Source organism: Tribolium castaneum, chromosome 2, assembly GCF_031307605.1.
Source record: "Tribolium castaneum strain GA2 chromosome 2, icTriCast1.1, whole genome shotgun sequence".
Lineage (NCBI taxonomy): Eukaryota > Metazoa > Arthropoda > Insecta > Coleoptera > Tenebrionidae > Tribolium > Tribolium castaneum.
Window position 1 is genome coordinate 4,312,002 of NC_087395.1, and position 24,633 is coordinate 4,336,634.

The 24,633-nt window shown below is 38.5% G+C and overlaps 1 long non-coding RNA gene across 1 annotated transcript; it reads right to left on the minus strand.

Moving 5' to 3' along the window:
- Positions 1 to 22,980: 22,980 nt before the first annotated feature.
- On the minus strand, positions 22,981 to 23,841 carry LOC135265384 (uncharacterized). The gene is made up of 3 exons (XR_010333025.1): positions 23,753 to 23,841; positions 23,399 to 23,693; positions 22,981 to 23,341 (listed from the first exon to the last, which is right to left on the minus strand). It is a non-coding gene; the product is annotated as an uncharacterized LOC135265384 (long non-coding RNA).
- Positions 23,842 to 24,633: the final 792 nt, after the last annotated feature.

Here is a 24,633-nt window from a genome sequence, read left to right on the forward strand (position 1 = left end):
TGATGTCGGATTTGACTCCTCCTCCATCCTTTCACTCGAAATCCTTTTCCTCTTCTCTGTTTTATCCCGCAGGGCATCTCTGTGTTTTGGGCATGCCATTGTTTCTTCCTTATGGCCATCCACTTTACAGGTTTGACATCTGCTGATTTTCTGTCCTCCCCTGGACTTATGTTCTTTCTTTGCTGCTGCTAGCGCCTGCTTGAACAACCTGTACTTTCCGCTGCCAGCTCTATGGCCTGCGCTTCGACACACAACACAAAACTCTTCCGTGCTTTTGCAGTCTTTAGCCATGTGGTCTTCACCACCACACCTATAGCATGATTTATTGCGTCTTTCTTCCGTGCTTTCTGATGCCTTATGGTTATAGCCTAGGCAGTTGTAGCATCTAAGAACCTCCACCCTTCTTTCCACTTGCGCCCTTACCATCCCTACTTGGATCGCTTTTTCCTTTAGAATCTCTTCAGCTTTCTTTTTAATCATTCTAATTGTCGCCGCTTGTGTTTCTCCGCGGTTTTGTCTTAACTGGCCTAGTTGAATTTCGTTTTGATCCAGTCTTCCCACCTTCTCTTCGATGGCAGATCTTAACTCTTCTATGTCCGTTGCCTCGTCAATCCCTCTAATATGGATTGTTTCCATTTCCAGTTTTTCACCTACACTTCGAATTCTGAACAATTTCTTGTCCTGGTCATTAGTGACTCCGTTCAGTTTATCCTTTAGGCTCTTCAGTGCTGCCTCATCCTTATCCAATTTAATGATAACCTTCCCCTCCCGTGTGCTCCTAATTTCCCTAATGGCGTTCTTTGCTCCTTCGTTTGCTATCGTAGCTTTGATCTTCCGGACTGTTTCTCTATACTCTTCCTTCTTTGAATCGATGATAAGAGCATATGTATTTCTTTTCCTTGTTGTTCTGTCCTCTGTCCCCCTCTCTTCTTGCTCTCTACTTTGTGTTGTGTAGATGTACACCTTAGTCTTGCCCTCGTGAAAAATGCATGCTACCATGTTCCTCAGGTTGTGGTTCCCCATACAGTTAACGTGGTGTATGGCAACTCTCTCATCGTCCTTCGTCTCTTCCCTTAGTCGTGTTAGACTATCCCAAACGCTCTTCTCATCCGTACCGATGTTAATCTTGATTACCTTCCTTTGGAATGTCTTGGTCTCTCCTTTGATTTTAAGGCGGGATACCTGCTCTAACGTCTCAAAATCGCCCTCCATTTCCTTGAGCTGCGGGTAGCGATCCCGATACAACCTCTGAATGCTCCTACTTATTTCACGATCATCGTGTTCCACCTAGATCACCTTCACCACATAATCTTCTGAGGCGAGCGGATTTCCAACCTTAACTTCCACATTCCTAAACAGTGAATCGTTCCAGCTTTCCAGCGCCGCCAATTTGAAGTTGTCGAATGTCTCAATATCCCCTATTGATGTTCTTTCCTTTATCGTTATCTCCGACGTTTGGGCCATCTGTGCTCTGACTCTCGTTCTCCTCTGCGAGTCTTTTGTTTTCCATTCGCAGTCTTTCCAGCTCGTCTTTTAGATGCATCATTTCCTCCTTGTCTTCGTTCGTATCTTGGCTATATGTATTTGCAGCAATGAGCGCCTCCAGATCCCTTACTCGACTATTTGCATAGTCAAGCTCGCACTGGAGCGCACCTCTGCTCTCCCCATCTACCATGTTGACCTGTGTGTCCACATCGTAGGTCACCTTTTCGGCAGGTTCGTATCGGTGTTTCTCCGACCACTCCGTAATTATGGTCCTTCCGAAAATTTTTGTGTTTTTCTTCAGCGTTTCCACCAAAGAAACCAAGTCCGTCTTCGGTTGGTACGTACCCTTCACCAGTGACTGTAGCTTGTCCGTTGTCCTCGTCGCCGCCGATATAGCCCCCATCAACGTAAATACCTCTGGACTTTCTCTTAGCTTGTACGCACCCTGGTAACCCGTTCCCATTGGGGAGACGTCGCTTGCCTTTCGCTTTTTGTTCGTCGCCTCTGAAAGAGAACCTGATCTTCTAGGTCTTCCCAAGGTCTCTTGTCTCCTTTGCTTGAAGATATCCTCCATTCTCGTCACCAGATCTTTCTTACCCGTCAATTCCTTCCTTGCTTTAGTGGTGCCGGAAGTGGTACCAGTGCCAGAAGATCGCATAGGCGTCGTCTCCCCAGTATTCTGCTCAGTCCCTATGAAAACCACATCATCTGTGCTCTCCATGCTTCCAGTTGCATTCCTGGACATCTCGGCCTGGTTGCCTACCAATGATATCTGAGCGGTCGCTTGCTGACCGTCGGTGAAAGCCCGCTCGAGCACTCCCTCTCCGACGGGTACTGGGGTGTCCCTCCCCTGCACCGTAGACCGTTGTGCCTTTTTACCGTCTGCCATTGTCGTTTAATTGTTAAGCTGGAGAGATTTTATAAAGGGTCCCCAACCCTCGCGGCCCCTGTTTCCAGACCACGTCTGGAGTTACGGTATGATCTTCACTGGTTTTGGTCCGCCCCGGGTATCCCCGGTACCCCCCATATCTGGGAGGCGTTCCCCTATCCGCCACCTGGAGGAGGCGCCCGATGGAAGACCAGTTGAACTCCACACTCCACACGGGTTTTGTTTTTTTTATATATTTTTTTTTTCTTCATGGGGAATAGTTTCGTCTACTCCCCTGATTACTACTTTGGTTAAGATCACTGGGTAGTGAGAAAGTGTGGTATTCGTATTGTTTGGTGTCCAGGTATCTAGTGAGCGCACGGTAGTCATCAAGTGTGTTGGTTAAGATTTTAATTCCTTCACAAGAAGAGACTTGTAATTAATACGTAATTTCCTAATTTTAACGCTAACCTTTCACCATTTGTCATTCTGCTTCAAGACAATTGTGGGGATTTTGGGAGGTTTTGGGTTATTTTGACTAGCTCTCGAGTGACTACTAGAAACGCTGTTACGACGTGTTGAGGCTGGGAGTTTGAAATTGGGTGGTATTTTCAGTGGCTTCCGCGTTTTTAATTGTATCTAGTATTTGGTATTTATATGGCGTGCTTAAGTCTGGTTGACTTTTGCGTTTGCACGATTTTTGCCTGGTTATCTGGGTGAATTCGTTGTTTAGTACTGTTTGTTGGGATGGATCGATGTAGTTGTTGAAGAAATGAGCTTCATTCCGTTATTCATATCTGTGTCTAAGTACTGTTCGTTGTTTTGTTTTTGTTCAAGAGGCGTTGGTGCCTTGACGATGAGGTTTCTTAGTTGGTCAGTGGTAGAAGTGTCGAGTTTAATGATAAGGCAATTTTCTTCGTCTTCAACCATTTTCAAATTGGCTCTGCCACTTATACACGGGAGTTTCTGCTGCACGCTTGTAGCACTGGGATTGTAATGTTTGTTTGCACAGTTAATTAACACTGTTTACATTATGAGGTTGTTTAAAAATCACTGACTTAAAAATGCTTTCCGCACGAAGCACGGAGTGAAACTGGGCTCAATACTTCCTCCCATTGTGGGGAGGCGATGCACTGGCATATCTGGTCTCGAATTCTGGGATATCCATTCTTTTGGAGAGGGGAAATGACATGCCGAGTTGCATGGCGCCAGAAGAAAAAAAGAAGGCGTTCCGGGGATTCCCACGAAGTGATCCATGTGATGGAATCTGAAAAGAGCTGCGACAGATAAATGTGGCATTTGATGCTTACTAGATTCCAAAGATCTGAATTAGAGGACATTTTCGATCTCAAGAGGGCCATCTTTGGTCTCTTGCATTTAAACGAACCGTTTTCGTTATCGTCAACGGCCTCTTTGACCAGGGGGTTCGGATGGGCTTCCGCCTTTGAAAAGGCTCGCTTAGGGGTATGACGGAAGAATTCCTCCGTCGTCGGCATCTTCGCCTCTCGGTGCAATTGTTTGTTGCGAACATTGTTGTATGCTTGTCGGAGAAATTTGTTCTGGAAGGTTTGTAACTTTGCAGCCGAGTCTTACAGGGCGCGAACGCCCAAGCTACAGAAGCATAGGTCACGGTGGGTCGGATAACTGATTTGTACAACAAAAGCTTGTTGTCAATTGACAACAAGTGCGGAGTAGAACTTTAATCATGTTAACGTTCACATACATCAATTTTTGTTTATTATGCTCATATTGTAACGTCTGCACCAGTTGATGATGAAACGGATCTGGATCGCCACTATGCTGTAAATCCATTTGACAAATTTCACATTCAGACATCTCAGAAAGAATGTTCCGATTAAAAAATTCGACAATGTAATGTTTCAATCAAATCGGCAGTTTCATCATCTGGAAGCGGTGATAGGTATCTCGTATCAAACAAAACCCTTCCAGAGTTTGCTGCCATCCCTTTAAACACTTTGGACGCGGTTGATGGCGGTCGGCTTCATTTTTAGGGAGGAACTCCATACTGCTAAACATTTGTTTACCTTAAAGCCACACTCTATAATGAGGACTATTTGGTCCTACCATTCTACATTCTCCAACCTCTTCCAGAACTAGCAAACTCATACATTATTGAAGCTACTTTTTGGCTTAAGACCTTGGCTGCTACCGAAACATTCATCTTTGGAATGATAAAGAGAAAGCTGTGGTAACATTCGGACTTTCTCCAAGTCTATCTTTACCAACCTTTCTATATACTCCCACTTAGCAAAACCAGTTACTTGCTTTCTCTCTACATGGCAGCTAAACCGGCAGTCACGTTCTATAGTTATAGTTATATCACGTTATAGTAAACGATTTCTATGTGTCTTCAATGGAATCACTTCCTGATATTTTTCATCAAGAAGTGGAACCCTGATTACATTGTTTAATGCCACCTCATCTTCCGAAGATCGAACTTGTTTGGAGATGTCTATTAGATCCGCAATTGCCTTAATGTTATTACGTCCCATATCACATACAGAGGCAATAACGTATAAACCGGCTTCAGTAGCTTCAACAATAATTTGTTTGAAGAAACTAACAATACTGCTAGCTTTCATCGCAGATTTACAAAAGGCAAAAGCTACAGGTTGCTTTATCCTCCTCAGGCAAGTAGTCGAGATGAGGTTGAATTTGAATTTGAAGATGGGAGTACACATTCGGTCCCTCTCAGCTTTCCACTTTTGCTAGCTGAGGATTTTAAATGTATGTTTGAAAATGCCGGGCCTGATCGGAACTTTGTTGAGAGTTACCTGCAATGTACGTACTGAAAGGAGCGCCCAAATGGAGGACAGAAATTTGTAACCCCCGATGACTGCTTTTGTAAAAAGCAACGGCATCTCCTCGAAGGCTAAATTTCTGCCCTGAGGTGCGCTCTCTACATTTCTGAATTGACTTAAAATAAATCTTTGCTGCACAGGAGTTAGACTTTCAATGATATTTTCCTCTTTGTACAACTTATGAGCAGCCTCTGTGTTTTGCAAATTTTTTTTCCATGTGTCTTATTCTGGAGTTTAAAATTTTCGCAAATTTTTAAAATTTCTTCTCACATCCATTGACACTGTTCCCGGAGATATGCCTGCGCGTTGTATTGAAGCTGTAAAAAATGTAAATAATATCAATCACAGTATTTTAAGTTTAACTTACGTTCCGATTTTTTTTATTTTTCGGCGCCTGCCGTTTTTCAAAGACATTTGTAAGAAACATTATAAATTAATTATATAATACACCTTATACCGGGTGCTCAAAAACCGGCGCACCAACTTAGTGGAGTGTGGCAGACAATTGCTAACATATAAAGGTAAAAAAATTCTTTGTAATAAAGTTATTGATAAATAAATTATATGTGGCAACGTTGTCTAACGTTTTCTTAAGAAATATAAACTTCTAAACGTTTTCTTAAAAAATACTTCTCAGTGTTGGTACATCTACGAAATGAGTTTTTTTGTTAAATTTATTTTTTTTTAATTAAAAAAACTGCTAAAGTTTCAAAAGTACATACATTGTAGAATAACCTTGGTGGTTTCTAAAGGTGTGCTGTCAGCACAAGATGGTTTCCACTGGCGGGTCAATAATATCGCCTGTAAAATGTTAATAATTATTATATGACTCTTTAGATGATTGTATTAATTTTTAAATTAACAATATTTTTATGAAAAATATTTAGTATAAATCATACAAATGATTACTAATATTTACATACATTGCAAAAGAACCTCTGTCGTTTGCGATGGTGATGTTTCAAGCCAGGATGGTCCAGGCTGTTGATCAAAACCAACACCTATAAACATTATAAATTGTTATTGACACATAGACACTTTACAACACACTACTCGAATTTCTACAAGCATATTAACATAGAAATACAATTCAAAGAGATAGAAGTGCCAAAACCATAACAAGATTAATGTTTCTACTAATTGTACAGAAATTTAAGAAACAGAAGTGCATAATTACTACTACTTGCATGTATAAAAACTATGAAAGATTACTAAAACTACAAGTACTTCAGGTTTGTGATTGCAAGCCCAAAAACATGATTTCCAATAAAAAACAAGCAATTTGTAGTTATAAATTTGTAAGATCCTGATAATAACTATTGGCCGGATTATTTTAAAGTTAAAAATACAGTAAACGATAAGGCAAATTATTATGTATAAAAAATAGTTTTCCAAAGACCTAAAAAATCAGACCTCTAGTGTTAGTGACCTTAAAAGTATCAGTTTGAATTCATCTCAAATTAATCTTATGATGGAGAATATCCACGCTAAAACAGTCGAATTTCAGCCAGTTTCCTTGAATTAATTACAGCCGTTTAAAGTGGCATTTTTGAATCTTATTTATTGGATGCATTTTTAAAGGAGAAAGATTTTAAAATGCAATCAGTGTTTTATTTTAAAATCTTGAAACTGAAGAAAAAATTGGTGCTCTTTGAACATTATTTCGCATTGAGTGCGAAACGTAACAGTGAGTAGTGGCTCTGTAGTGGACCCTTGGGAATAAGATTTAATTTGAAAATAAATACAAACCGATCCTTTACACTGGTTCCTAAGGGCACTTGTTATACACACGTTAATAAATAAGTTTTATATATTTCAAGAACGCCTATGGCGACTCCTGTAACGCCAATATATCTTGGATTTCTCTTTGATCTTGATTATCGATCTCGAAGTCATTCGCCTTTAAAATATAATATTTTACGAATTTCTCAAAAAGCGTGAGTTTTAATTGCTTCAGAATGTGGACAACTGTCGAAATCAAAATCCAAAGACTGTCTTAGGTGGCTGACTATCCTTGCCAGAATTTGACTGAAAAAGCACTATCGGTACAAGTACGTTTAGTTGACTACTGTTATCGCGAAGCGTTGCCGGGGCTTCTGCGCAGCTTCGTCGTTGTAGCGGTTAACATTGGTTTATTACTTGTGAATTTTCATTTTAGAATGAACCGAAAGGTTCTTGTAGGGTTTGAGCTAAACATTGAATTTAACTTAGATGGGGTGAAAGGAGCACTGGTGGAGGGTTGATAATGCCACTCGCAGAGACCAGCGTTAAGAGTTGTGGTGTCGAGATTTGAGTAAGGAATACTTTGATAGCTCCAATTCCAATTCTCTTTATTTTCGATGGATGTTTTACAAAACTTAAGGCTTTGCCTGCTGAGGCTTAAGGCTTTTCAGCAAGTACAATGATTTCTTAAAATATTTTATTAATTACTTGATAGCTAAGGGTTGTGCGCTTTTATGCAGATCAACCCTTAGCTAAGAGCCAATGGGGTAAGCGAGGGCGAGTGTAGGCGGAGCCATGAAGCGTAGAGAGGGGATTTTTGGGAAAACCCGAAATTTGGTTGAAAATGCTGAGCACGCGGCTCGCGGATTGGCTGGCTGGTATCACTATAAATGTGAAGTACCACCACAATTACATTCGCATTCTGTGCTCTTCATAATCATATTCCAGCATTTTCATCAGCCGGTGATGACGGGGATTTGGATCGCCAGCACGCTGTACATTACGTTGACAGATGTCACATTCATATTCTTCCAAAGAGAGTTTGTAAACAAGAAATTCTTCAATATAACCCACATCATATCTGTCAAGATCACCACTATCATCATCTACTGGTGGTGGTGGATGCCACAGATCCGTACTACCGTCGCGATCAAGTGGTTCTAGAGGCTCAGAAAGAAAATATCTAATTGTGACCTGCAGGTTGTCATCGTCTCCTTCACAATTAGAACCACGAGAATGGTACGCGTAAAAATTTCTAATTAGCAAGAATTTATAAAAGGGAACAAATGCCTTGCAAGTTGTATTCGTGTAACGAACTCCATATTGACTTATTTGGCTAAAAAAGTTCTCCAGTGTATCTTTTTGAGATATGTACAAATATAAAATATAATATTTATATTTACTCTGTCTTCAAATAGTTCAGTATGAGAACACAAATACGGTCTTTCTCTTTTGAGCCTACTCGTCGACTGAGAAGTTTGATCATATGATTTGAAATGCCCGGTCGAATAGGAACTTTACCGAGAGTTGTCTTCAGTGTGTATTCTGATGCTATTATAAATATCTTATAAAGGAGCTTATAAGTTCGAGGACTACTTTGTAAATTGCAATGGCGTCAGCCTGGTCCTCAAACGTTAAACTTCTTGCCTTAGATTAGATTGCCTTATAATTTCTCAATTGACTTTCTAAATATCGTTGCTGAACAGGAGTAAGTTCCTCAATCAAATAGCGCACTGCTTAATTTTTTGCCATATTTCTTGCCGCCTTTAATTGATTTCGTACGTTTTCCAACTTTCTTAGGCGGTTGCGCATGATCTGACCAAACTGTACAACTTCTTTTCCTCTTCGCTAAAAGCCACTTTTTTTCTTAATTCCCAGTTGGGATAAGATTGCTGGAAGAATACATTTTGTGAAACGATTACGAGTCACTTACGACTTAAACTTACGTTTATTCTTCCTTTTTCTAAGGAGGAAAAATTCTGTAACGAACACGAAAACAATGTAATAACTAAGAGCTGACATTGTTGTTACTTATCTTTTTGAGTTTTTATAGGCCTAGCCTCCTCGGACTCGGTGTTTTCAATGTCGCGAAAAACATTTATAATTAGTTTACGAATTTCTCAAAAAGCTGAGTTTTAATTGCTTCAGAATGTGGGCAGCTGTCGAAATCAAAATCCAAAGACTGTCTTAGCTGGCTGACTATCCTCGCCAGAATTTGATTGTGAAAAAGCACTGCCGGTACGAGTACCTTTAGCTGACTATAAATGTGAAGTACCACCAGAATTACATTCACATTTATATACTTCAGCCTTCTGTGCTCTTCACAATTATATTCCAGCATTTTCATCAGCCGGTGATGACGGGGATTTGGATCGCCAGCACGCTGTACATTACGTTGACAGATGTCACATTCATATTCTTCCAAAGAGAGTTTGTAAATAACCCACACCACTCCAATATAACCCACAGCATATCTGTCAAGATCATCACTATTCTCATCTACTGGTGGTGGTGGATGCCACTGATCCCTGCTACCGTCGCGATAAACTATTTCTGGAGGCTCAGAAAGAAAATCTCTAAGGATGTCATCATCTCCTTCACAATTAGAACCACGAGAATGGTACGCGTAAAAATTTCTAATTAGCAAGAATTTATAAAAGGGAACAAATGCCTTGCAAGTTGGATTCGTGTAACGAACTCCATATTGTCTTATTTGGGTAAAAAAGTTCTCCAGTGTATCTTTTTGAGATATGTAAAAATATAAAATATAATATTTATATTTACTCTGTCTTCAAATAGTTCAGTTTGAGAACACAAATACGGTCTTTCTCTTTTGAGCCTACTCGTCGACTGAGAAGTTTGATCATATGATTTGAAATGCCCGGTCGAATAGAAACTTTACCGAGAGTTACCTTCAGTGTGCGTTCTGATAGTATTATAAAGATCTTAGAAAGGAGCCTATAAGTTCGAGGACTGCTTTTGTAAATAGCAACGGCGTCAGCCTTGTCCCCAATCGTAAACTTCTTGCTTTAGATTTACACTTATAATTTCTCCCTTGTCATATAGTTCATCAACTTCTGCGTCGTCAAGTACTTCGAACTCATCTTCCATTCCCTCAAATTCTACTTTTTCTTTTTCCACAAAGGGGTCGACATCGTAGTTTACCGTGAACACTCTATAGACCTGATTATCTTGTTTAGATCTAACTGTTGTCGATGAGGTAACAGTCTCAAATAACCATCGATTTGCACGTTTTCCACTACACACCGATAATCGCGTATCGTCTATCATTAAAAGGCACTCTCCCTGTTTAAAGTATACGCTGCATGGCCTGGTAGGAAGACCTACCTAAAATAAATGTTTTTCGCTCTGGTGGCGGCTACCACTCGGCCCCGAATTGTTAAACTTAATCATAGTTTAATTACCCGCCACAGACGAAATGGCGCAGTCGGTAGGATCTACAATTATGGTGGAAAGACAGAAAGTTGATTATTACAAAACGAGTTTTGATAATTCCACACTGAGCTAAATAGTTCGCGGTACGTTTTACGCAAACTAAGGTAGCACTGCGTATTCAGCGGCAAAAAGCGGATCAAAATTTTTGTTGTAATCGAATTCGTATAACATTCATTGGTTAAAAAGCTCATGTAATACGTCAGAATCTTGCTTTGGTCACTCATTAGAAAGAATGGGATCAACGTAAGTTCAAAGAAAAACGCCAGATAGTATAAAAAATTTTATATTTATTTTTAAAATTATATAAGTTGCCAAATGTCAACTTGAAATCCCATCGCCGTCCCGATGTACGCGGCGGCTATATTCCCCACTTGCAAATTAGCAAGGTAGCCCTGGAGTGACGGGGGGGGGGCGTCGTAAGCCAGAATTCATCAATCCGCCTGACATATTCAAAAGTCCCTACCGGGATCTCGGACAGTACCCTGTCCACAATAATGTCTGGGATAGACCCATGTATGAATACCAGTTGGGGGTCATAATCCTCCATATATCCAGCAGGCGCAACTATAAAAAAAATATATAAACTCATTGTTAAACAAACAGGAAAAATAAATAACTAAAAAATTATAAATTAAATAATGAATAACGAAAAATTTTGTGATAACATAAAAACAAAATTTTTTTTTAAATGAAAACATTTTTGCAGGAAAGGACTGACAATAAAGTGTTCAAATTGCAAAGACTAGAATTTCTAATAATATTGACTTTTGGTAATGTAAAAGAAACTCGACCGAATCAGTACCAAAATGTAAAGTTCAATGCAGAATTACTAGGCAATCAAAATTTGGTTAAAGTTAGCAATGGGGTCCTGGCACATTTAAAATTTGAACAGTAGCAACAAAGGTTCTACTTATAAAAGAGTAATGAAATATGGGTACTTACTTGAAGACATTGTTGTAACGATGATTAAAACACAAATGAAATCACAGTTTTACGAAAATTCCAAGTTAGGTCTAAAATTTTTAATAGAGGGGTGAAAGATTCCGGACAACCAATCAGCCAAAAGATGACTTCTAAAAGTTAACATCCGAAATCGTTTAGTGGGTGCAAAAACGTTAGGGGATGGGTAAAGCCCCAACGACGAGAGTCAACTAATTTAAAATGCAAATAGCACAAAATCCAATGTGTTACCATTTGTATTTATCGTTGGCATTAAACAATAGGGTAATTGCATTAGCAATAATATGTACCAGATACACATAGTCCAAAGACGGAATCGCAAATTATCAATGCATCCCCGAGAGCTATTTAAAAGTATAGTAATTGCCTTGGTCCAAGTAATAAAATACAGCTTATTAATTAGTCCGCAGGGAAATGTGGCCGCATATAAATTAATACGAACAGCGACACTTCCCAATTAACAACATTTTACGGGGAATTCAAAGAAAGTAGAATATACTTTTGTGGAATTCGTCAAAGAAATTCAAATAGCTTTTGCCGCAGAAAATAGTCAGATAGCAACGAATGATAATTAGTTACGTTGAGTAGGAATTCAGGAAAAGTAACTGTTAAGAATTCCCCTTCCTTTACGCTACCCCGACAACGGGGTGGGGGTGCCCATGAGGGTACCGTAGGTACTTTGTAAAAATTGTAAAGAGAGATCATGGGGGTGTCGCTTGTATAGAGAAAGAGGAAACATGATTTAAATTTCGCGCTATGTGCTCACCCTGGACTGTCAACAATGTCAACCCATATAAGGCATAAAGCACAATTAGCATGCGCAGTTTTGTAAAACGGTTGACAATATTGACGGTTTATTTAAATAGCTATTTACACTTGAATGCGGTAAGTCACATTTTACAGCGCGACAACTTTGTTTGAGGCACGAGCCTGAAAGGCGAGTGCCTTATTAGTTGAAGCGCTGTAAAATGACTTAACGCATGAGATTTGTATAAAACTTTTTGGCCGACAAGCTTTTAATATTATTCTTTATAAAATAAATAAAAACTCAAACATATTGTTTTAATCATTAAGTAGGTATGGCTCAGGGATTGAAATTGGAAAGTTTCTAGGCTGGGAATGGGCTGGGATGTCAAGACAGGTTATCCTGGAAATAAATGACCAATGTTAATATTGAGGTTAACGTTGACTTACCCACGAACATACGAATTAAATTTCATAAATTTTATGACTGAACGAAGCTTAAATATCCTAGCAAGGCTCACATATGTAACCATTCGGGGGTCTGGCCTTGTCCGTATATTTAGTTTTGAGGTGATCGTCTAGAGATTGTTTGGAGGACACTACTTTGTAGTTCAAAATTCGTTATTTCAAGTACTGTGTGTCTGGGGAAAAGAAACTCTACGGACTTCATTAGAATTATTTATTCAACATACTACACACATAATCTGCAGGTAGGCAACTCATTTAACAGTCAAGTGGGTAGAGGACCCGTACTACGCATAGGTATCTCTACTATCTATCTCCGGCATCAAACGGATGTAAGCTGGGGTGTGAGAATTTAAACAAATTGATTACGCGGACCCGCCCCGGGAAATTTAAAAAGACGGTTGCAAGAGGGACTCCCAGAGGTTCCGACCACCGCGTGCTCTCCATTCCCTAACCTTGGGTATACATCTCTCCCCAAGCCTCAAGGTAAAAGCTAGGCTCTCTTTTTTAATTTGGCATGTTTTGTAGTTGGGCCATTGCACTCACTGGGACTGCCGAGGTCTTTTTCCCTAGTGTGATGGTAAGTTCCAAAGGGAGACGGAAAGATAGTGATTAAACAAGCAAGTTGCCCGCGATAAGTCCTGGTAATCAACACGTGATTTAAGGAAGTAAACCAGCTCACGTCGAGTTTGACACTCACAGTTGATCGCGTTTCTAACTGCCTAAAATAAATGATTTTCGGACCTACATCTAATTTACTACCCGAAATTTTCCTATTAAACTAATCGACGGTTATTTGACAAAAATAATTCTAGCTTCTCCCCCGTTACTTTCAATGCTGAACCCGCTCCGTATTTCCTGATCCCCGTTGGCTAACTGTTACCGACCTGCATCAAAATCCCCTGGATATGCCGGTTCCACCCCGGACGGGTTGTCCGGTTGTGACGGTCCCGGGGAGTCTGTCATGGCGAAAATAAGAAATCCGGCGTCCTCCGCTAAGAGATAGGTGATAAAAATGGTTCGCCTCCAGAGACCTGGAGTATAAAACCCTGCGGGGAAGATTCACCGGTTGGCGCTCAACCCGTCGAAGACAAAGAAGCTGCCGGTTGGTGAAGGTTCCCCAATTAATGCTCACTAGTAGCTGAACCAATCGCGTCTTTTGGAGCTGGCGCTCGACCCGTCGGAGACAAAGAAGCTGCCAGAGATTTCCGTTCAACCCCAGGAAATTTTCACAACCAATTTCTCCAACCCGTCGGCGAGAGAAATTGATCGGCTTCGCGAGTTAGTTGGCTCAACCCGTCGCAGACAAAGAAGCTCAACAAAAACTCGCGGTTGGTGCGCTCAACCCGTCGAAGACAAAGAAGCTGCACCTCAATTAAATTGGTAACTGAATTAATCCTTTATTTGGAGTTGGCGCTCGACCCGTCGGAGACTAAGAAGCTGCCAAGGATTTACATTCAGCACCAGGAGTTACTCCAAACAGTCTTTCCGGCCCGTCGGTGGAAAAAATGAGTTTGGAACGCAAAGCTAGTTGGCTCGACCCGTCGAAGACAAAGAAGCTCAACTACAGCAGAGAGAAGTGTAAAACACCCTCTGATTTTCTCATTCCCGGCGGCTACTATTTATAGGGGGTTTGTGACGTCACTGAGACTATGGCCTACGTGACTAACGAGAATCTGTGTTTATTATCGATAAGACTGCATTAATTTCTTCGATACCGTAACCGAATGTTTGCGAATGCCCGTGATTTGTGTAGGCATTGTGACCAAACCTTAAATTTTGTCCCTTGATCGTAAATCAATTAATCGCGACAGTTCCCGATGGAATATTGGGTTCTTTTAATTGTTTTTCGGTAATCTGCCCGTGTCTTATATTGACGTGACTTGGAATTATCTGTTACAAAAAGTTTGTGTGTGTAATTCCATTTCAAATTGGCAATGTTTGATATATGAATGTGGATGGATTCATATACTGATTTTCCACGCTCGGATTTATGTGGTCAAGAATTTAAAATGGTCTCCTGTGTGTTTGATTAAAGTGCTGTCTTCCTTGGGTTGAAATTTAAAGAAATTAGCGGATAAAACAGTAGACTAATTGCACATCTGGCGTTAGTTTTCTCCCCTTGGAATTCGTGGAATGTGGAGTGTTTTCAGGCCCTCGCTACCTGCTCTTTTGTTCCATTTCCGGTGACTGGGTGATATCGTCTCTTCGAGGGTCGAAAAGTGCTGCAAAAAGCTTCTCGAACTCGCATTTAGCCGTTACAATTTTATTTAGATTTTTCTCTTTTCCTCCTTTTTGTTTTATATAACAATCAACTAATTAAATTCATAAGTCAATTTATGGTTGTGATACTGGTTGCCTGTCTATAGCCCCGGGATGGTCTCACATACCATGTTACAGACATTTTATCCAAATATTTTAATAATACGCCGAATGATAAACTTGTGTAAAATTTCGAATTGGTTTGGTTGAATCAATGCGTATAAAACAATCAATGCATAGAATCAATGACATTTGTGGTTCCCAAACGTATGTATAGGTGGCGCTGTTCCGGTGGATTTATATTTTCACTAATTAAATATACACCATGGTCGATTGAATTAAATTGAATTAAATTGAATTGAATTAAATTGAATTGAATTTAAATTGAATTAAATAATTATAGGTAACAAGTATTTCGTTATACGAACTTAATTATGGTAAGCACGGTTTGTATCTTAAACATGTCTAATCTTCCAGCTTCATTGAATCTTGTTTGTTGAATACTTGTTTTAAATTTTTCATTTTGAGTTTTGAGTAACAAAATCGGGTTAGATTGGGTTATAAGTCTTTTTTCAACTAATTATTTAAGTTAGGATAGTGTAGTATACCTAAATAAACACTACAAAACACCTTCTAAGAGCACACCATTTTTAGTAAGATTTTGTTTGCTATATATATATATATATATATATATATATATATATATATATATATATATATATATATATATATATATATATATATATATATATATATATCCAACTCTACTGCGCGAAGACACATTTATTTAAATGCGATAAGTGAACAAAAGCCCGCCGTTGAAGTTTCTTATCGAAAGGAATGGAAGGAAAGAGCGTGGGGTTTCAATAAAACATACAATCATTCGAGCGTGGGCGTACGCCACCTCCGCGTTTATTTGTTCGCTGATGGAGAGTAACACTATGCAGCACACTTTACTTTACTTGACTGCAACTTTTTTTAAATTTATAAGTACTTGATACATTTCTAAATCTTCTTTTAATCTTTTTAGATTTAATAAATATAACTTGAATCGATCACTATATATTTTTTTTAAGTTGTTATAGTTCCTATCCTTTATCACGTTGGAAGTCTTCTTTTTTACTGACTTCATTGTTGTTGTTGTTGTGTTGACTTTTTGGGGTTGCTGACTTTTCACTTTAAATCTAATATCTCTCCTATTTCTTTCACTTTGAATTATCACTCATTTTGACTTAAATTTGCACAACAGTGAGATGAATGAATAATCTATGCATACAGCAAGTTCGCAGTTTTATAGGTACATCATTATGAGATCTAAGGGGACTGAGGCGTCAGGGTTTCACTGAGTCACAATCTAAAAATAGCAATGACTTATCGATTCAATAATAACTATGACATCATAATCTAAACTTAGTCATGATGTCATGTTCCAAAAATAGCAATGACTGCAGGGATTCCCATAATTTTCAATGCGGGATTTCCCAGGAGATTCTTATCCTGACGTCATGATTCAAAAATAGCCATGACATCATGATCTAAAAATAACTACAACATCAGGGGATTCACATAATTTTCAATGTGGGATTCCCCAAAGTGTCGCATGCGCAGATCTTATCCTAACGTCATGATCCAAAAATAGCCATGACGTGACGCATGCGCAGTTCTTATCCTGACGTCATGATCCAAAAATAGCCATGACATCATGATCTAAAAATAGCTACAACATCAGGGGATTCACATAATTTTAAATGTGGGATTCCCCAAAGTGACGCATGCGCAGTTCTTATCCTGACGTCATGATCCAAAAATAGCCATGACATCATGATCTAAAAATAGCTACAACATCAGGGGATTCCCATATTTTGCGTCGGGGGAATCCCTGAAATAGCACATGCGCAGACGAAGTGAATTTGAACCGGCACAGCATATCTACTATCATCACTTAAAAATGTGCAGTAATAGCCAAAAATCCTTCCGTATTCCTCGAAGTCCATGAATCAGTAGTTAAAGTTACTCCTTTAACATCCGCTAGACTTTTTCTTGTTTCTGTTAGAGTTGTTAGAAGTAAATTTTGGTCAATATTTTTTTTGTGAAAACTGGCATTTTTTTTTCTAATAAACATGGCAACATTTGTCTGAATTTTTTTGAGATGAAGCAGAAGCTGTTTTGACCGTATTTGGCGGCAAATCAGGAGCAGTAGACGGTCCAGCAACTTGTTGATCATTTTGTTTTATACGTTCTGTATTTTTATTGGAGGTAGTCAAATTATTTGAAGATGGTGGTACTTCATCATCAGTGGGAGAAACTATTGGGTGCTTTCTTCTCATATGTTTTTTTAAATTATTTGATGTTGATTTAAAACTGAGAGACTGTTTACACAAATTACATTCTGCTATTGCATCTAAATTGGGTTTCTTATTGAAAAAATTCCAAATCGAAGAAGTTTCTTTTCTTTTAGGCATTTCTACAATAATTCTAATTAATGACAATCATGTTCGATTGTTTATTGATATAACTTACTTATGCTCTACGAATGCACTCAATTTTCAAAAGGTAAAGTCACAATGTTAGAAAACTAATTGTATCGGTACATTATTTTCAAACAATCGGAATGCAAGCTCGTACTGTTCTGACTCAAGATAATTCTGAACTATTTAAAATTTAAGCCCTTAAGAAAATGAAACATATTTTTTTCATAGAGTAGTCTAAACGTTTCAACTTGAAAAATAATGCTTTGTTTGTTTTCTTTCGAAAACATAGTTTTGGAACGTCGCTTCGACTAAATAAACACATAATAAATAGTTTTCAATGTAGGAATTTTACGTGTAAAAATAAGAAATAAACTCCCCTAATTATTCTACAGCAAATATTAGGATAAAAAGATAAAAGTTGCTTTTTATTGTCTTTTATCTACGCGTCTATCAACTATCAGTACCTAGCAATAACAAATAGTTTTGACTCTTTTTTGATGAAGAGGCTGCTAAGGTGACCTTGGCTGCACCAGTACTAATTTTTGCCGTTTTGAGTTATTACCGTTTTATACCTTCGTTTATTTATTGAACGCTGAACTACATTTTTCTAGCAATATACTTAATCATTCATCGTTGATGATATTTATTCAAAAGAAGTAGGTATGTAAAAACGCAACCAAATACCTATTTAGGGTTAAGGACTTAATTATAAGTGCTGATTTTATTTTGCGGCGCGCTACTAACAAGCTGATAGCGACTGTAACGGCATAATCGCAGTCCAAACTCAGTAACTCGATATGATGACGTGCAATTTGTAGTTGTAGTGCGAACTACGTCGCTACAACTTACTAGTGTTATTTTGCAACGGTTGAGTAACTATGTTCCAAAATACCGCGACTTTGTCGCGGTATTTTTCTGTCGCTGTTGCGCCTGGAGCGTTCCGTAAAAACTTGCGTTACTTCCCATCTCTAGTTGTAAAATAATTATTGCAAGAATAGGATGTCATCAGATTTGAGCTACGACGATTTGTGCTTAATAGCAGTGGCGTGCGCGTGTGTTGCAAAGCAAAAAGAAAAGTTAGGTAGAAAAAAAAGGGCAAAACGAAAAAAGTGGGTGAAAGCTTGGTTGCTGAAGCGCCATCAATATTCACATGTTAACCTGTTAGAAGAATTGCGGTTACAACCCGATGACTGGAGGAATTATCTCAGAATAAGTGAGGACTGTTATCTGCAACTTCTTGAATAGTAACACCTATCATTAAGAAGAAAGACACTATTATGAGAGAATCAATTACACCACATGAAAGACTGACTGCTACACTAGTTTTTTAACAACTGGAAGAAACTATGTAGATATGCAATATTCTACCATCATTTCTCCTCAGAGTTTATTCCCGAAACTTGCGGAGCTATCTATGACGTGCTGAAGAATTAATATTTGAAGTAATAAAAATCAAGTCGATGTAAAGTATAATATAAAGAACTATTACAATCAAAAACTATATAAATCTGGAATATACACTAACAAAAAAAAAAGAAACTGAATTAACTGAATACTAAACTAAAACAAGTAGAAAAGTAAAATAAAAAACCTTATATTGGCCTGTAAGTCTGATAAAACTCTGAAATTCTAAAATCAGAAGTTGGCGCTAAATTGGGATTTTCAGATGTGGTTCCACCGTAACGGTTAGGGCTTTGTTCAGTACCACCGGCATATCCCGGTTGAAAATGACCATACTGCTGTTGGTCATTATGCGGTAATGTAACTATGTAACTATAACCAGATGTAACTATCTGTTATTAATTCTTGTTTCTGTGGGCAGGGCGTGTATCTTTAGCGCTACATGTTTTCCAAAAAGAGTGAAACGATTTTCTTCACTACACTGGAGCTTCCGCCCTATTAAAGTCAGAACGTCATCCGCCACGCTGGTTGTGTTTTTTTTTAAATTTTGATTTGCCTTTGGGAAATTTTGGCGCCGCAGTAGCTTTTTTCTCTCCATATGTACGCGATTCAAGAGATGTTGTAGATGTTGAAAGGCTTGGTGCAGAAATATATGGGGAAGAAACAGCCTTCTGACTATCTGTTTGTTTTTCGGTATCCTGCAAAAGAATTAAGAATAATCTTTATATTGTTATTACAGTTTCCGTTAACAGAGGCTGAATGGAAGCAAATTGCGGAAGGTTTTAAGAAGCACTGCAATTTTCCTAACTGTGTTGGCGCAGTAGATGGTAATCACATCAATATTGTACCTCCACCTGGTAGTGGTTCTTATTATTATAATTATAAAGGAAGATACAGTTTAGTACTAATGGCTATAGTTGGACTATATATTGGGTTGTGATCTGATGATAGGTCGTTAAGAGAGTAGATATCAGCTGTGCTGGTGAAGTTGTTGAGTATCGCTATGTCAAGAACATCAGGGGGGTGGTTACTTCCAAAGTATGTTGGTTTGGAAGGGCCTAATATAATTGCGTTGTTCTTCTTTGAGATGTATTGAAAGAGCTTGTGTCCGTTCTGATTGGGGTGCCTGGAGTTCCATTCTGGGTGTTTGCAATTTAGGTCGCCAGCTATTATTGTTTTGTTGTTTTGTAATAGTTTGTCTAGGTCATCAGAAGTAATAGGTTTATTTGGAGGTTTGTATGCCGAGATTATTTGAATTGGTCCAAGTTTGGTTTTGACAAGAATTCCAGTTGATTCTATATTTAGGGTATCGGGATTAGGTATTTCGTGATGCTCAATAGAAGATTTGATGTTTATGGCTGTGCCTCCTCCTTTGTGGGTGAGACGATCAGTGCGGTACTGTTTGTAGTTGTCGATTTTAAAGATGTCCGAAGGGCGAGCGTGAGTTTCATTTATTAGAGCTACGTCGATGTTGTGGAAATAGATAAATTCTCGTAGTTCATTGATTTTATTTTGAAGGTCATTGGCGTTCCAAGCGGCAATCTTTAGGTGTTCCGGAGTGGATTTGTAATTAATTATTGGCATTAATTAATTTGATATGTTGTACTTTAGCGATAAATTTGTTAATTTCCGTTACGTCAGCGGCATTTGTGTTGAATTGCAAAATTAGGTCGCAGAGAGCAGAGGTAATTTCTGTTTTTATTTCCGGTGCTATTGGTGAGAATTGGGTTGGTTGTTTAGGTTTGAGAGGAGGGAAGTTGTTATTATTATTGAGGGTGGTAGGAGAGGTCGATTGCGTAGAGCTGTTCCACGAGTTGGTTTTTGGAGAGGGTTGTGGGCTGGCCTTTTGAATTTTTTGATAAGTAGGGCATCCTCTGTAGTTAGCAGTATGGGTGCCTTGGCAGTTAGCACATGTGGCGTCGGTACAACGAGGCTTTGTGCATTCATAGGAAGCGTGGTTGAGTCCACACTTAACACATTTTGGTTTGGCATGACAGTTGCGTTGAGTGTGTCCGTATTTCTGGCAGTTATAACATTGTGATATTAGGTTGTTTTTGCGAAGTGGTTCTATTCTTATCGAGAGACCGCAGCATTGTGTGATATTATAAATTGATGACTGGCTTTTCGGGAGTTCAACTAAAACAAGGGGCATCTTGGTTTTGTCATGACGTATCATTCGTGTAATTTTTATGGGGTCGAATTTTTGTTCGATGAGGTCATGTTCAATTTCTTCGTTGGGGATATTTTCATCTACACCTCTTATTACTATTTTGAGATTGAGATCGCTGGGTAGAGAAAAAGTATGGTATTCATACTGCTTCGTATCTAGGTATCTTGTGAGAGCACGAAAATCGTCAATAGTGTTTGTCATGATTTTAATTCCTTCAGAGGAGGAAGTGGCTTTATTGTAGTTAATACGAAGTTCTTTGATTTTTGCACTAACCTTAGACCATTTGTCCTTTTGTCTTAGGACAATTGGGGGAATTTTAAGGAGATTAGGGTCAGTTTGACTTGTATTAGAGTGGTTACTAGAGAGGCTATTACGACGAGCTGGGACAGTGCGATACTGGGGAGACGGCAATTGGGTCGTATTTTCTCTGGTTTGTGTGTTCTCAATAGTGTCCAGTATTTGGTATTTATTTGATATGGTTAGATAAGGTTCAGATTGACTTGAGCTTCTGCGCTTGTTGGATTTGTTCTTATTTACCTGAGTGAATTCGTTATTGTCGCAGTTGTCGTAATTGTTGAAAAAGTGAGCTTCGTTTACGTCGTCCATTTCTGAATCTGGGTTGAGTTCGCCGGATTGTTTTTGTTTGAGGGCTAACGATGCCTTTACAATGATGTTTCTGAGTTGATCCGGACTGAACGTGTCGAGTTTGATGACAAGACGATTTTCCTCGTCTTCAGTCATTTTTTGAGTGTATCTGTCACTTATGCACGGAATTCACTACTGTACACTTGAACAATGTCACTCATCAACTATCCAAAATCCAATGATAAAAAATCCAATCCAAATCGAATCATCTTTAGCGCTACATGTTTTCCAAAAAGAGTGAAACGATTTTCTTCACTACACTGGAGCTTCCGCCCTATTAAAGTCAGAACGTCATCCGCCACGCTGGTTGTGTTTTTTTTTTAATTTTGATTTGCCTTTGGGAAATTTTGGCGCCGCAGTAGCTTTTTTCTCTCCATATGTACGCGTTGTTGAAGGGCTTGGTGCAGATATATATGGGGAAGAAACATCCTGCTGACTATCTGTTTGTTTTTCGGTATCCTGCAAAAGAATTAAGGATAATCTTTGTTATTACAGTTTCCGTTAACAGGCCGAATGGAAGCAAATTGCGGAAGGTTTTAAGAAGCACTGCAATTTTCCTAACTGTGTTGGCGCAGTAGATGGTAAACACATCAATATTGTACCTCCACCTGGTAGTGGTTCTTATTATTATAATTATAAAGGAAAACACAGTTTAGTACTAATGGCTATAGTGAATGGCCAATTACGAATTTATTATGTGTGTAAATGGTAGAATATCAGACGGAGGGGTACTTGAATATACTCAATTCTACGATAAACTGAAAATGGTAAATTAGCTTTACCGCGAGCTTCAGCACCAGATGATGGTGAACAAATATTGCCGTATGTTTTTATAGCAGACGAAGCCTTTGCGTTAAGGCCTGATTTTTTTGAAGCCCTTTAGCCAGAAAGAATTGAATCACCATAAGAAAATTTTTAATTACAGACTTTCGCGGGGAAGGTGTAGGGCTGAAAATGCGTTTGGAATTTCGAATGAAAAGCGCCGATGAGGGCGCTGCGAAAAAACCAATATGGCCGATAACGCCGGGATGACGTTTGAATGTTGTCAAAAGTCGGTACCACTAGTTCGTTAAAAAAAAATATATATATATATATATATATATATATATATATATATAATGGAAATATCATTGTTTGATATTGTTTCCTATATTGGCGAGGGTGTTCGTCCCCTGAAAGAAGGGGAAGAAGTGTTTTAAGCGGGACATGTTAATTTGACTAATGTGCAAAGTGATATTAAAAAACTTCGGGTTCAGGCACAGTGTTTACAGTCCTCAAAATTGTCCGGCCCCCCACATAAACTTGTAATTGTTTGGTGACGACACCAATGGTAAGTTGTTTAATACATAAATTATATAAGTAACTTTATGTACGACTGAGTTATAAAGTAATGTTTATAATATAATTATGCGGCCATAAAGTACTTCTTTATGGTACTAGTAGAATAAAGTAGCTTTATTTTCAGAAATGTCAAAATTTATTTGAAGTTATAATAATATATTACATACATATCAACTTTGTAACATTGTAACCATATAAACATACTATTGCTTGTTGTAATAATGATTTACATTTATAACACTATTATTGTTGCCACAAATATTCATTCCTACAACTTCGTTGTTTTTTGCTTCACTCTCGGTTCCACGCAAACTTGTAAATTTTTCGTGATTTTCCGAAGAGATGCTATTGCAGGCCAATGGTTCTTCACCCAAGATCAAGTTTGCAACCTTAATTTTAGTATTTTCACATTCTTCGATATAACCTTCTGCCACTGTAGTTGAACGCCAACCTCCGTGTCTTTTTGTCCTTTCCATAGTGGCCCCTGCATTTGCCAGAAGAGAAGCTGAGCTACGTCTGAAGCAGTGACCTGTATATGAAGAAGCATTTTCAAGACCCAAATACTTGGCCACTGTAGCAGGCACACCCCCAATTTTGTGGATTCCAACTGGTTGAATGGTACATTTTTCCTTGGTGTAGTTGATAAAAAATCTGTTGTGCGGTGTCTTGGTGGGTCGAATTTCCATATATCTTCTGACAAGTTCAAGTAGATTAACATTTTCGAGTTTACCTGCTGTTATTATAAAACATCGATCCACTTTGGTTTTGGTGTCTTCCAGCTTAATTAAAAAATGGGTTTTGCAGTCTTGAACACATGTTGTCGTTAATGTCACTAGCTCTTGACGTCTACATGCACCGGCTACTCCAAATATGAGAACAACCTACGAGAAATTATGTTTTTAAAATAAATACTCGAAACAAAACCTTAAAAACGTCTTACCTTATTAAATAAATGTTCCTTGGTGTCAGCTTTTCTCAAAAATTCGTCTATATGGTCTTTACTCAATATAAGAGATTTTTTTGGTTTGTATCCTTCACCTTTTCGTTTCAAATAAGGTATGACGCTTGGAAATTTACTAATGTCAATTCCCTCTCGTAGATTGATCTTAGCATAGAATATTTGCTCCATAATGATGAACTTTTATACCGGGACAGCTCGCTGCTGAAGTACGCTAGAATGGTATCTTCGCAAGTTGTATCAATTTTCTTATTAGAACGCCATTTCCGATACGCATTATATGTTTCTTCGTACAAATGCTTGGATTTTGATGGTAACAGAGAATCTTTCGCATCAGCAGCAATATTTGATATTTCGCTGCAAGTTTCTTCTTTATTTGAACTGCACGTTTGCATTTTGCTTATAAACACAATTTTCACATCACAAAAATAATAAACAATTCCGTAACCAAACAACCGAAAAAGCACACTTGGTGCGTTTCTTTAAAATTTATTAATTTATTGAAGTTTATTAAATTCATTAATAAACCAATTTCGGCAGTCGAACATAAAGCTTTGTATGCAATTCGTACATAATTAGGCTTTTTGGACTTGTCCTATTTATGAGACTCGTTCGCAAGCTCGCTCGTCCATAAACTTAGGGCTCGTCCAATAAAGACCTGCATTATGTACTTATTACATAAATAGCTATTATTTAGACGCAGTCAATAAATACAATAATTGGAATTGTGGTTGTTCCTGCAAAGCTGGTCTTGGACGAAAATGTAAACATATAGTAGCGGTCCTTTTAGCAATAACGATGTCAAAAACATCAAACTTTTGAAGCGGTTTGAAATCTTCCACGTTGACTTGGACGCCTTTATC